This window comes from Stegostoma tigrinum, chromosome 1 (assembly GCF_030684315.1).
Source record: "Stegostoma tigrinum isolate sSteTig4 chromosome 1, sSteTig4.hap1, whole genome shotgun sequence".
In the NCBI taxonomy this organism is placed as follows: Eukaryota; Metazoa; Chordata; class Chondrichthyes; order Orectolobiformes; family Stegostomatidae; genus Stegostoma; species Stegostoma tigrinum.
Genome location: NC_081354.1, coordinates 186068190 through 186081915, shown reverse-complemented (window position 1 = coordinate 186081915; position 13726 = coordinate 186068190).

The window sequence follows — 13726 nt, the reverse complement described above, 5'->3', positions numbered from 1 at the left end:
AGATTTGAGAGGGCTTCAGGGCATGGTTGCTCATGGCGATGGACGGTCACAGAGAATGAAAGCAAACAACAACTTAAGGATAACAAAATGTGGAGCGGGATGAACACAGCAGGCCAAGCAGCATCTCAGGAGCACAAAAGCTGACGTTTCGGGCCTAGACCCTTACCCGAAATGTCAGCTTTTGTGCTCCTGAGATGAGAGCCGAAGCTCCAAATAAATGCCTGAGTACCATCTCAGCAGCTCAAGAGTAAAATAAACCTAAACATTGGTAAAAATACACGAGAAGCTTTTCATTTCGCATTCATCAGAATTCAGAGGCAAGGAATGGAATTAGCAGAAAGGGCGCCACTTTGTACAGAATGAGAGGAGGAGGCTGATTGGTTGGGCTATCGCTATGATGGAGACATAACCAGATCTGTAACCCATCGATCAGGCAAATCAGAATTGGTCAGAGTTTTGAGTACAGGAGTTGGGGCATCATGGGACAGCTGTATGAGACATCGGTGAGGCTACTTTCGCAGCACTGCATACAATTCTGGCCAGCCTGTGACAGGACGGATGTTTTTAAACCAGAAAGAGTGAAGAAAAGATTTACAAGGATGTGAACAAGCTTGAAGGGTTTGAATTATAAGGAGAGGCTGCGGTAGGGTAGGACCTTTCCTCACTGGAGGGGGCTGAGGGGTGACCTTATAGAGATGAATAAAATCATGAGGGGCACAGATAGGGTGAATAGCCAAGGTCTTTTTCCCAGGGTAGGGGTGTCCAAAACCAGAGGGCATGGAACAAATTGCCAGAGGAAGCTGGTACAATTACAACATTAGGAAGAGTTTAGAGGCATATGGGCCAAACACTGGCAAATGGGACAAAGATAACAAAGTGTGAAACTGGATGAACACAGCATCAATGGGACTAGTTCAGTCTGGGAAACTTGGCCAGCATGGACAAGTTGGGCCAAAGGATCTGTTTCTGTAGGACTCTATGACTATGCTGGATCTCCATGCCAATGTTGACCCAACCAATTGGCACCATCATCTCGTGATCCCTGAAAGTAACACAAGGTCAGGCCCAGCAAAAGGTGATGGGCATGGGCCCTCTTTTCAATCCCTTTTGCCATCACCTTGGCAGTTCCTGCACTCTCCATTGGGAAGTTTGTGCCTTTTTCCAGCAGCAGAGTTTGACCAGGCCTAACATGCCCCATCACCATGACAAATTGCCTATCTCAGCCTGGGGAAAGGTGGCCACCTAGCTTCAGGAACAAACTCTTAGTAACAATCGGGGATTTGTTTAACCTCATCCACATTCCCAGGAATTCCTCAACAGGGATCTGCATCTCGAGAGTAGCATGGTTTAACCTCGGATGCAGCAGCCTGCCAGGAAGGAGTCATGTACGCTGTTCACATCTTGGGGTCAACAGTTGTCTTTTTACTTAAATCATTTGATGTTTTGTGGATGAAGCAGCTGAAGTTGGTTGGGCCGAAGGCACTCCCCTGAGGAACTCCTGCAGAGATGTCCTGGAGCTGGGATGGCTGACCTCCAAAAATCATAGCCATCTTCCTAGGTACCAGTTATGACTCCAAAGAGTGGAAGGTTTTCCTCCTCGTTTCCCAAGGACTCCAAGTTTTCTCAGGATAATGATACCACACTTGGTCAAATGCAGTCTTGATTTCAAGGGCCTTCCTTCATAGAACATAGAACATAGAACAGTACAGCACAGAACAGGCCCTTCAGCCCACAATGTTGTGCCGACCATTGATCCTCATGGATGCACCCTCAAATTTCTGTGACCATATGCATGTCCAGCAGTCTCTTAAATGACCCCAATGACCTTGCTTCCACAACTGCTGCTGGCAACGCATTCCATGCTCTCACAACTCTCTGCGTAAAGAACCTGCCTCTGACATCCCCTCTATACTTTCCACCAACCAGCTTAAAACTATGACCCCTCGTGCTAGCCATTTCTGCCCTGGGAAATAGTCTCTGGCTATCGACTCTATCTATGCCTCTCATTATCTTGTATACCTCAATTAGGTCCCCTCTCCTCCTCCTTTTCTCCAATGAAAAGAGACCGAGCTCAGTCAACCTCTCTTCATAAGATAAGCCCTCCAGTCCAGGCAGCATCCTGGTAAACCTCCTCTGAACCCTCTCCAAAGCATCCACATCTTTCCTATAATAGGGCGCCCAGAACTGGACGCAGTATTCCAAGTGCGGTCTAACCAAAGTTTTATAGAGCTGCAACAAGATCTCACGACTCTTAAACTCAATCCCCCTGTTAATGAAAGCCAAAACACCATATGCTTTCTTAACAACCCTGTCCACTTGGGTGGCCATTTTAAGGGATCTATGTATCTGCACACCAAGATCCCTCTGTTCCTCCACGCTGCCAAGAATCCTATCCTTAATCCTGTACTCAGCTTTCAAATTCAACCTTCCAAAATGCATCACCTCGCATTTATCCAGGTTGAACTCCATCTGCCACCTCTCAGCCCATCTCTGCATCCTGTCAATGTCCCGCTGCAGCCTACAACAGCCCTCTACACTGTCAACGACACCTCCGACCTTTGTGTCGTCTGCAAACTTGCTGACCCATCCTTCAATTCCCTCGTCCAAGTCATTAATAAAAATTACAAACAGTAGAGGCCCAAGGACAGAGCCCTGTGGAACCCCACTCACCACTGACTTCCAGGCAGAATATTTTCCTTCTACTACCACTCGCTGTCTTCTGTTGGCCAGCCAATTCTGTATCCAAGCAGCTAAGTTCCCCTGTATCCCATTCCTCCTGACCTTCTGAATGAGCCTTCCATGGGGAACCTTATCAAATGCCTTACTGAAGTCCATATACACCACATCCACAGCTTGACCCTCATCAACCTCAATCCTCACCTCTGGTGGCAGCTCTTTCGTCCATGTTTAGATCAAAGATGTAATGATCAAAGATATAATCAATCGTAGATTCACTAGCTTTAAGGGCATTTAAATGGTCATTGGATAAACATATGGATGATAATGGAATAGTGTAGGTTAGATGGGCTTCAGTTTGGTTTCACAGGTCGGTGCAACATTGAGGGCCGAAGGGCCTGTACTGCGCTGTAATGTTCCCTGTTCTATGAGATCAGGAGCTGAGGGGCGGGACCTAAACTGAACATCGGTGAGAAGGTCATTGCAGGGTCGGTTAGCTCAGTTGGCTGGAAGGATGGAGTCAACAGCATGGGTACAATTCCAGCCCTGACTGAGGATGGACTGTCCTTCTCAATCTCCCCCCTACCCTGAGGCATGGTGGCCATCAGGTTAAACCACCTATCTCTCCCTGTATTGAGACAACCCACCCTAAAATACTGGCAAGTTTACCTCCACTGTTATAGCTGAGCAAGGATCTCTTGGCTGCACTGTTAGTGCCAGTTTCCATCACTTTGTTGATGATTGAGAGCAGACTGATGTAATGTTATTGTCATTATAAATGATCTTGAACTGTCCGACCTTTAAACTCCATCTGGTTCCCGAATGCCCTTCAGAGGAGAATATCTCCGTCCTTACCTGGTGCTGTTAACTACAGCGTCACTAATTCCTAACCCCTCACTGAGATCGTCTGGCAAGCCAATAATGGTGGTCGATTGAGTGAGGATAGCAGTCCTGAAAGAAATGAAACAAAAACTGATAGGTCAGGCTGCAGATACAAATATTGCAGCTGTACTACTTGGCAAAAGGGTCATAGAACATCGAACATAGAACAGTACAGCTCAGTACAGGCCCTTCAGCCCATGATGTTGTGCTGAACTTTTACCCTAAACCTAAGGCCTATCTAACCTCCATTCTTACCTTATACTATCATGCATATGCCTATCAAATAGCCGCTTAAATGCCCCTAATGAGGCTGACTCCACGACCCTCTCCAGCATTGCATTCCACGCCCCGACCACTCTCTGAGTAAAGAACCCAGAGCTCAGGCTCATTACACTGGAGGTAGGGGACCACCTTTCTGCAGGCTGAAGCAGGCAAACTTGTCGTGGTGATGGGGCACATTAGGGCCAGTCAGACTCTACTACTGGGAAAAGGGATGAGCTTCCCAAGATGGGAGCCCGGTACTGCCGCAGGAATATCCCTGGTCTGGGAATCCTGAAGCTGAATCTAATGCTCTGGATGCTTCAAACTGTACCACAGCAATGGGCGATATTGAAAACTCAATCAATAAGTCCAGAATTTAAAAGCTAAATGTAGGAATGCGACTATGGTTATAAAACCCCGGGCTTCCAGGAAAGAAATCTGCCGTCCTTACCTGGTCTGGCCTACATGTGACTCCAGACACACAGCAATGTGTTGGACTCTGAGTAGCCCTCTGAAATGGTGTTACAAGCCAGTCTTCCAAGGGCAATTGGCAAATGCCTGTGTCCCATGAAAGAATAAAGAGACAAGCCTCTGTTACTCTTGACTGAGCATTGCCTGGGCCCATAGCCTTTACAATGTGGAGCTGCTTGTAGATTGAATTACAGTGAAAAGTTCATAGTCGTCCAATTGCAGCACCGTATTAGGTACAAAGGTAAAAACTGAAAGAACTGTGGATGCTGTAACCCAGGAACAGGGTGGCACGGTGGCTCAGTAGTTAACAGTGCGGCAGCACAGCGCCAGGGAGCTGGGTTCAATTCCAACCTCGGCCGACTGTCTCTGTGCGGAGTTTAAACGTTCTCCCCGTGTCTGTGCGGCTTTCCTCCGCGCACTCCGGTTTCCTCCCACATTCCATAGATGAGCAAGTTAGGGTGGATAGGCCGTGCTAAATTGCCCCTAGTGTTCAGGGATGTGTACGTTAGGTGGGTTGTAGAGGAATGGGCCTGGGTGGGATGCTCTGTGGGTCACTGTGGACTTGTAGGGCCGAAGGGCCTGTTTCCGCACTGTAGGGATTCTGTGATCTTAAAGACAGCAGCTGCTGGGAAAGCTCAGCAGGTCTGGCAGCATCTGTAAAGGAGAAAATAGAGTTAACATTTCGGGTCCAGTGACCCCCTCCTCCAAACAGCCCTGAGGGAATGATCACTGGACCTGAAATGCTGACTCTGATTTTTTTTCTTCACAGATGCTGTCAGACCTGCTGAGCTTTTCCAGCAAATTATGTTTTTGTTTCTTAGGTGCATAGGTGCCTGGTACAGATACTCAAGTTCAAATTCTTAGGAAGCAAAAAGAAAAATTAGAAAAGTGAAGAAAGGAACAGCTCAGCATTATAGGTCGTAGGAATAAATTAACAAAACAAAGCAAAAGGTTCGGAATATCAGTCTCTCTGGTCAAGTCTATGCCAGCTCCTCACCTCAACGGAGACCCCCACTGCCTCACTGCTATCGGCCTGGACCCACCAACCTAGGGCTTGGCCCACTTCAGGTGCCATCTCTTGGTCATTGGGCCCACATTGCCAACAACCCACACTCCCCCAGTAACCAAGAGCCCGCGGCCGCACCTGCCAACCAGGCCCCTGCTGGGCCACAAGTCCTCATTTCAGCTGCTGACGTCACCTTGCCAGTGCTGCCATCTCGAAGAGTTTGCTGCAGCTGGTGGCACTGACCCTGAGGGCTGGAGGAGTGTCACTGCCGCAGGCCCCGGACACCGGGGAAACGTCCTCACTGCCACTGCTACAGGACCCGGACACGGGGAGAACGTCCTCACTGTCATTGCTGCAGGCCCCGGACGTGGGGAGAACGGTCTCACTGTCACTGCTGCAGGCCCTGGACACCGGGAGAACGTCCTCACTGTCGCTGCTACAGGCCCCGGACACCGGGAGAACGGCCTCACTGTCACTGCTGCAGGCCCCGGACACCGGGGGAACGTCCTCACTGTCACTGCTGCAGGCCCCGGACACCGGGGGAACGACCTCACTGTCACTGCTACAGGCCCCGGACACCGGGGGAACAGCCTCACTGTCACTGCTACAGGCCCCGGACACCAGGGGAACAGCCTCACTGTCGCTGCTACAGGCCCCGGACACCAGGGGAACAGCCTCGCTGCCGCAGGCCCTGGACACCGGGGGAAGAGCCTCACTGTCACTGTTGCAGGCCCCGAACGCCAGGAGACTGTATTCACTTCTTATTGCTGGGAAATGCCTTGTCCATCATTCCGCATGTGGCCAGGCGTCGCTGCTGCTCAACCTGGCACAAAAAAGGAAGACAAGAAAGAGACCAAGAGAAAAAGAAGGTAAACTGAAAGAAGAGCGCAGAAGCAAGAGTAAGACAAAGACAGAAAGCAGAAGGGAACAGGTGGGCCCCAGGCAACCACGTTTCTCTGCCACCTACTTGTACCAGATTTCGGTAACACACAGAGTGAATCGAATTAGCTAAAGGCCAATCTGCGATTGTGGAGAAGGCTGGGACGGATCATCTGTTTGTCAGTTCTGGTTGGAGATTGCTGTGAATGCTTCAGCCTAATGTGCTGGATGACCCTATAACTGGGGATACCTGTGGAGCCTCCTCCTCCAGTCAGCTGTTTAACTGTACTGCCTTTCCTCAGGGAGCACCTTCATGAGCACCATCACTCCACTGTGTTCCCCCTGTTAGCTGCCTCGGTTCCTCGCAACGACAGCCTTTTGCTCGAGAGAAAGAAGCTTATTCACTCTAATGGGCTCGAACATGCCCGAGGTAGTGACAGCTGCCTGGTACAAACACAAACCTTTATTCTTCTCTTTTTCCTGTCCTTGAAGGTCTCTCACTGGCAAACCATAGGCCAGAAATAAACAGAGATAATGGGAACTGCAGATGCTGGAGAATTCCAAGATAATAAAATGTGAGGCTGGATGAACACAGCAGGCCAAGCAGCATCTCAGGAGCACTCCTGAGATGCTGCTTGGCCTGCTGTGTTCATCCAGCCTCACATTTTATTAGCCAGAAATAAACAGTTGCTGGTGACGACATGAGGGAAGAAAAGATGGATTTCTGTACATTAAAACACAATCTCTGAGCGGTTTCCCATAACGCAATGTTACCTTTGGACTGTTGCCAAGGGTTGAAGTCTATGGAAACCAGACTTGGCTGCCGTATACGGCAACAGACACAGGATACCCGTTCACCATTTCATGTCAACGTCGACAAGGGAACCCTGCTGATCTTAAACTTGCTCTTGTGTTTGAGGAAGAGAAAAGCTCGGGATGTTTGCAACTTGACATCAGGCGCTTGAGAGTGAGGCCTTACAGAAAGGCTTCAGGTTCTTGGCAGGATCTGATTCTACAGAGGCTGTTTTTGGCTAACATACACGATGCTCATGAGTCTATGACTCAGGACTCACGTCCAAGATGCTTTGAAGGGCAACCAGCTCTGTCCGACTCTGGGGAGATGATGGAGGTTTAGGGTTAGGGTTAATTGGTCCAGGGAGGGCGCGGGGGGGAGATGCATCAAGCAATCTTCCCCTCACGACTTGTCCTTTTCATTCGAGTTTTCTTACTCATTGATAAATGTCTGTACGTGGCTTGGATATTGTTCTTGGACAGGAGCTGAGAAGATTTATTCCATTAAGCATGTCGAGCAGAGTCAGTGGGGGAAAGCTTTGAGGTGGGGAGGAGGAGTAAGGGGAAATAAAGTCTGAGGCTGAGCCAGATCGCTCACAACCTCAGCACTCGATGACTTTCAGCTGGGATTCTGACACCAGGTCCTTCTCATCACTAAGGAAGGCTACCATGAATCCGCATGATATCACCCACCGTCCTGCCTCAGCTCATCTGCTGCTGGAAGTCTCCTCCTTGCCTTTGCGACTCTGACAGTTCTAATGATCTCCCAAACGAACACCAAGAGTCCATCCAAAATGTTGGCTCCCTGTCCTAACTCATATCAGGTCCCTCCCTCCCTGGGGTCCAGTGATGCTTGTTTAGCTCAGTGGGATGGATGGCCATGTTGGTGATGGAATGCAATGCCAACAGCTTGGGTTCAAGTCCTGTACCAGCTGGGGTTACCATGAAGGGCTCTCCTTCCCAACCTCTCCCTAGGAATGGTGATGTATTTCCAGGATGGTGAGTGGAACTCTGGAACTTCGAGGTGATGGCATTCCAATGTATCTGCTGCCCTTGTCCTTCTAGATTCAGGCAAGGATGAGGGTGACAGTGTCCTTGACTGGAAACCCAGGCTAGAAAATTTCAAATGTAATGAATTTTAAAATTCTTGCATTGAAAGCAAGTGTCAGTGACAGCAGCCATGACATAGAACATAGAACATAGAACAGTACAGCACAGAACAGGCCCTTCAGCCCACAATGTTGTGCCGACCATTGATCCTCATGTATGCGCCCTCAAATTTCTATATACAGACTTATATTAATGGTTTGAGTCTAATAAATCCAGTGACTTAAGCTCCTTTAACTTTTTAAAAAATACTTCTGCAAAAATTTTACTTTTGGTGCCTGCCATATTTGACTTTTACTTCCTTGTGACAAGAGGGCTTGCAAATCCTGATTCCAAACTTCAAGTGATTTGGTGCAATGAAGTAAAATAATTGTCAGTTTCTGATTTACTGTAAGCAGCTGCTGCCTAAAGCATCTTTGACAAACATTTACAGCAGACATTTTGCATTTGGTGATCATGCACAAGATAAAATGTGTAAACAAAAATAAGTGTTAAGACATCTTTAACAAGTGGGCAGGCAATGGGACATCACCTAAATGCAACAGCAGCTGTGAGTCAGGTCTACGATGGCCACAGAGAATGGGAGGATACATTTGAAAAATGGACTCGGCCACTCAGACCACTTTGCTCCATCAAATACTGCGGTCTCTCTCTATTCAAGTGCAGGGCACCACGGTGGCTCAGTGGTTAGCACTGCTGCCTCACAGTACCAGGGACCTGGGTTCGATTCCACCCTCAGGCGGCTGTCTGTATGGAGTCTGCACATTTCTCCCTGTGTCTGCGTGGGTTTCCCTCCCACAGTCTAAAGGTGTGCAGGTTAGGGCGGAACTGGCCATGGGAAATTTGCCATAGTGTCCAAGGATGTATAGACTAGTTGTGTTTGCCATGGGTAATAGAACATAGAACATAGAACAGTACAGCACAGAACAGGCCCTTCAGCCCACAATGTTGTGCCGACCATTGATCCTCATGTATGCACCCTCAAATTTCTGTGACCATATACATGTCCAGCAGTCTCTTAAATGACCCCAATGACCTTGCTTCCACAACTGCTGCTGGCAACGCATTCCATGCTCTCACAACTCTCTGTGTAAAGAACCCGCCTCTGACATCCCCTCTATACTTTCCACCAACCAGCTTAAATCTATGACCCCTCGTGTTAGCCATTTCTGCCCAGGGAAGTAGTCTCTGGCTATCAACTCTATCTATGCCTCTCATTATCTTGTATACCTCAATTAGGTCCCCTGTCCTCCTCCTTTTCTCCAATGAAAAAAGTCCCAGCTCAGTCAACCTCTCTTCATAAGATAAGCCCTCCAGTCCAGGCAGCATCCTGGTAAACCTCCTCTGAACCCTCTCCAAAGCATCCACATCTTTCCTATAATAGGGCGCCCAGAACTGGACGCAGTATTCCAAGTGCGGTCTAACCAAAGTTTTATAGAGCTGCAACAAGATCTCACGACTCTTAAACTCAATCCCCCTGTTACTGAAAGCCAAAATGCATGGGTAATGCATGGTTTCAGGGATAGGGTTGGGATGGGATGGTCTTTGGAGGATCAGTGTGGACTCAATGGGCCAAATGGCCTGTTCCCACACTGTGGGATTCTACGAAGTATTGTACTGCCTTTCTATCCTTCCTGCCACAGCAGGCAAGCTCATGTTATCCCAGTGTATTCTCCATTTCCAAATCTTATTCCCACTCCCTAAAACCTCTCAACATCCTTCTAAACACATCGCCTCCTCTTGACAACTTACTTTCCAACCTCTGCCAGTGTTATTGGCAAATTTAGCTCCAATGCCGTTAGCCCGAGCCATTGATACAGATTGCAAACAGCTGCAGCTCCATCGCCGATCCCCATGGCACTCCACCGTTAAACTGTTTGAAAAGTGTGCCACAGTCTACCACCAAGTACCAGCTCCTTGACAGGCACAGCACACAGCAGACAAAAGCGAACCAACCCAAAATCAGTCTCCTGGGGGTTGGAACAGATCCAAAACTAAAGTGGAACACTACCAGTACCGAAAATGCACAGGAGCCGATCAGTGTTTAGGAATCCTGTAGTGAGGAACTCACCTCCTGACTCCCCAGAGCCTCTCCAGCATCTACAAGGCACAAGTCAGGAGTGTGATGGAATACTCCCCACTTGCCCTGGATGGGGGCAGCCCCAACAATGCTGAAAAAGCTAGACATTTCCTCAAGGCAATTAAGAACGGGCAATTCATTCTGGTCTTGCTAGACATCTGGGTGAATAAGGAGAAAAAAAAATCCTTGATGACTGGTTCTTCTTGACCATGGGATGACATTGATTCATGTTATTTGGAAACAAAAGAATCTGTTATCGCGATCGGGGTTTCATATTGTGGCTCACATTACTGAACAGTAGGTCACAGAGCTGTGTTAGAGTCGGATGGTTAGGAATTGGATCAAGTTCGACAAAGCAGAGCCAATAACAATGCAGGAAAATAACTTGCAACACCGTGGGGAGAACTTAAAAACGCAAAAAAAAAATCTTTGACACTAAACTCCAGGGGGAGGGAACAAAGGAATCAGAAATCAATCTGATTGATAAAAGAGCTGACTCCACAGTCTATTGCCTGCGATTCATCTCGCAGTGCCCTAGGATTTTCCTTTAGCGTTTTCTTCCTGGATCACCGGACAGGTCCTCACCATCCTCTGGAGTTCTATGATTTACCCATTCCCTGTGCCTCATGGACTTGCTCTGGTTGGCCCTTTCCTCTGGCAGGGCCACCTCCAGCGACTCTACAGCCAATCACTTCTCTTGCTGCAGCTATTATTTTGGTTAGGTTTGTATCAGAGATAGTCGGAGCTGCAGATGCTGGAGAATCTGTGATAACAAGGTGTAGAGGAGCAGGAAAGCTGACGTTTCGCGCCTAGACCCACTTTCTGATGAAGGGTCTAGGCCCGAAACGTCAGCCTTCCTGCTCCGAAGATGCTGGTTGGCCTGCTGTGTTCATCCAGCTCTACGTCTTGTTATTTTAGGCTGGTTAGATGAGCTGAGCAATGGTAAGTGGATTTAACCCTGAAGATTGTGAGGTGATGCATTTGAGGAGGGCTACCAAGGCAAGACTGTGCACCCTGGCTGTCTAAGAAACCCCAGGAAGTACAGAGGATCAGCGGCCCCTTTGAGGTGCAATTCCATATAGCCTTAAAAGCAGTGGGACAGATAAATAATGGAGTTAGGAAAGCTTATGTTGTACATGCCTTTATTAGTCAAGTAATTGAATACAAGGTGATACTGGAATGTTAGTTAGGTCACAGCTGGAGTACTGTGCACAGTTCTGGTCATTACACCATAGGAAGGATGTGACTGCGCTGGAGAAGGTGCAGAGAGATTCACCAGGATAGATAGATTCTTGATCAGTTGGGGAACCGACGGTTACAGGGTTAATGAAGGAAAATGGATGTGAGGAATGTTGGATCAGCCATGATCCTATTGAATGGCAGAGCGGGCCGGAGGGCCAGACAGCCTACCCCTGTTCCCATTTCTTATGGGCTTATGGGATGTTACTTGGGCCAGAGTGATGCAACTATGAAGATATACCAGATAGGCTGAGATGGCCTCTCTTCAGGAAGGCTGAGGGGGGAGGGATCTGATTGAGGGGTGGAACATTCGGAGCAGTGCAGACAGGAGAAACCTTTTCATTTAGTCAACAGGTCGATAACCAAGGCAGACAGTGGTAAGGGTGTGGAACGCCCTTCCTGCCAATGTAATTAACTCAGCCACATTAGGAGCATTTAAACAGTCCATGGATAGGCATATAGATAATGATGGGATAGTGTAGGGGCATGGGCTTAGATTAGTTCACAGGTTAGCGCAACATCGAGGGTCGAAGGGCTTTTTGTGCGCTGTATTGTTCTACGTTCTCTGTTCTATAGGTTTAAGGTCAAGGACAACAGGTTTGGAAGAAACTTAAAGAAGATTTCACCCAGAGGGTGGTGGGGATCTGAAAATCACTAGCTGAGTGGTCAGTTTCCACGATGTAGGAATTCTGCGATTCTATGATGTGGGGATTTGGGAGTTCTGGTGCATGAATTACAAAGCGCTGGTGCGGGTAATAGGGAAGGCAAATGGAGTGTTGACTTTTATATCAAAGGGAATGGTGCATGGAAGTAGGGAGGTCCTCTAAAAACTGTACAAGGCTCTAGTAAGGCAACAGCGGGAATTCTATGAAAGGTGTTGGATCCCTTATCTAGTGGGAAGAAACTGGTACTGGAGGCAGCCCAGAAAAGGCTCACCAAGTTAACACCAGGTATGGAGAGACTATCTTCTGAGGATAGGTTGAGTAGATTGGGCTTGTACTCAATGGAATTTAGAAGAACGAGAGGTGACCTTACTGAAACATACAAGATTCATAGGAGGCTTGACAGGGTGGATGTAGAAAGGTTGTTTCCATTTGTGAGACAGCCCAGGGCTAGAGGGTACGATCTCAGAGTAAGGAGTCACACATTTAAAGACAGGAATGAGGAAGATTTTGTTTTCTCTCAGAGGGGAGTGAATCTGTAATTTTTTTTCGGACAGAATCATTTAATATATTCAAGGCTGAGATAAATGGATTTTAGTTAATGAGGGAACCAAGGATTATGGGGGAAAGGCACAAAAGGGGAGCTGTGGATGATCAGATCTCATTGAATGGCAGAGCAGACTGGAAGGACTGAATGGCCTACTTCTGCTCCCATGGTCTTAAATGGAGAAGCGGTGGTGTAGGGATAGTGTGAAGAGAGTTACTGTTTTGAATCTCCCAGTTGAAGAGACAGAGTTGCTGCTGATATCTTGCCTCCGCTGGGTGGGAGATACTGAGTTGGGGCTCTCTCTGCCCTTTCATGGTTAGTTAGCAAGGTACTTTACACGATAAGTAATTCCCCAGAACGGAGATCAGCAGGGGGTGTGCAGACTACAGGATCTGTCAGCCTTGACAGCGAGGTCTGTTATTGTAACAGCTGGGGAGTCAGCAGCTCTGACAGAGAAAGAGAGTAAAATTGATGTCCCTCTGTAACCCCAGGGGAGCAGTAACTGACAGAGTGATGTCAGGATCTGTTTGTATTGAAGTTCAAGATCAGGCCACAGTGCAAAAGGTAAGGTTCTAGGTGTCTGGGGGAATGTAAAGGCAAGACGAAGGGAGCTGAGCAAAGCAACAGCAATGTTGAGCACCTGTAAACCACTGTGCCCGTCCAGACTCACATCAGCTGAAGTGACGCAATCACTCTCACACAAACACCCAAAACAAAAGTACGTTCAGGCTGGAACATCAAACCAGAAAAGCAGGCTAATGTCTTCTGAGATTGTCTGTCTCATTTTCCACACAAGCCTGTGGTCTCTGACCAGCACCTTCACTCCTGCCTGGCACTGCCGTACGCTCATGCCACCTAACATCGTGCTCAGGCTGATGCCCCATGACGGAATGCCACATTGTCAGAGGCGCTGGCTTTTCAATGCGATATTAAACAGAGGGCCCTCTCCAGTCGAGGTAACTGACTCCAACATCAAGGGAACAAAAACAGAAGTTGCTGGAAAAAACTCAGCAGGCTCGGCAGCATCTGTGAAGGAGAGAACATTTCAGGTCCAGTGTCCCTTCTTCAGAGTACAGAAGGAAGGGAGCCATCCCTGCTACTCCATCAACCTGCACCCCTCCACT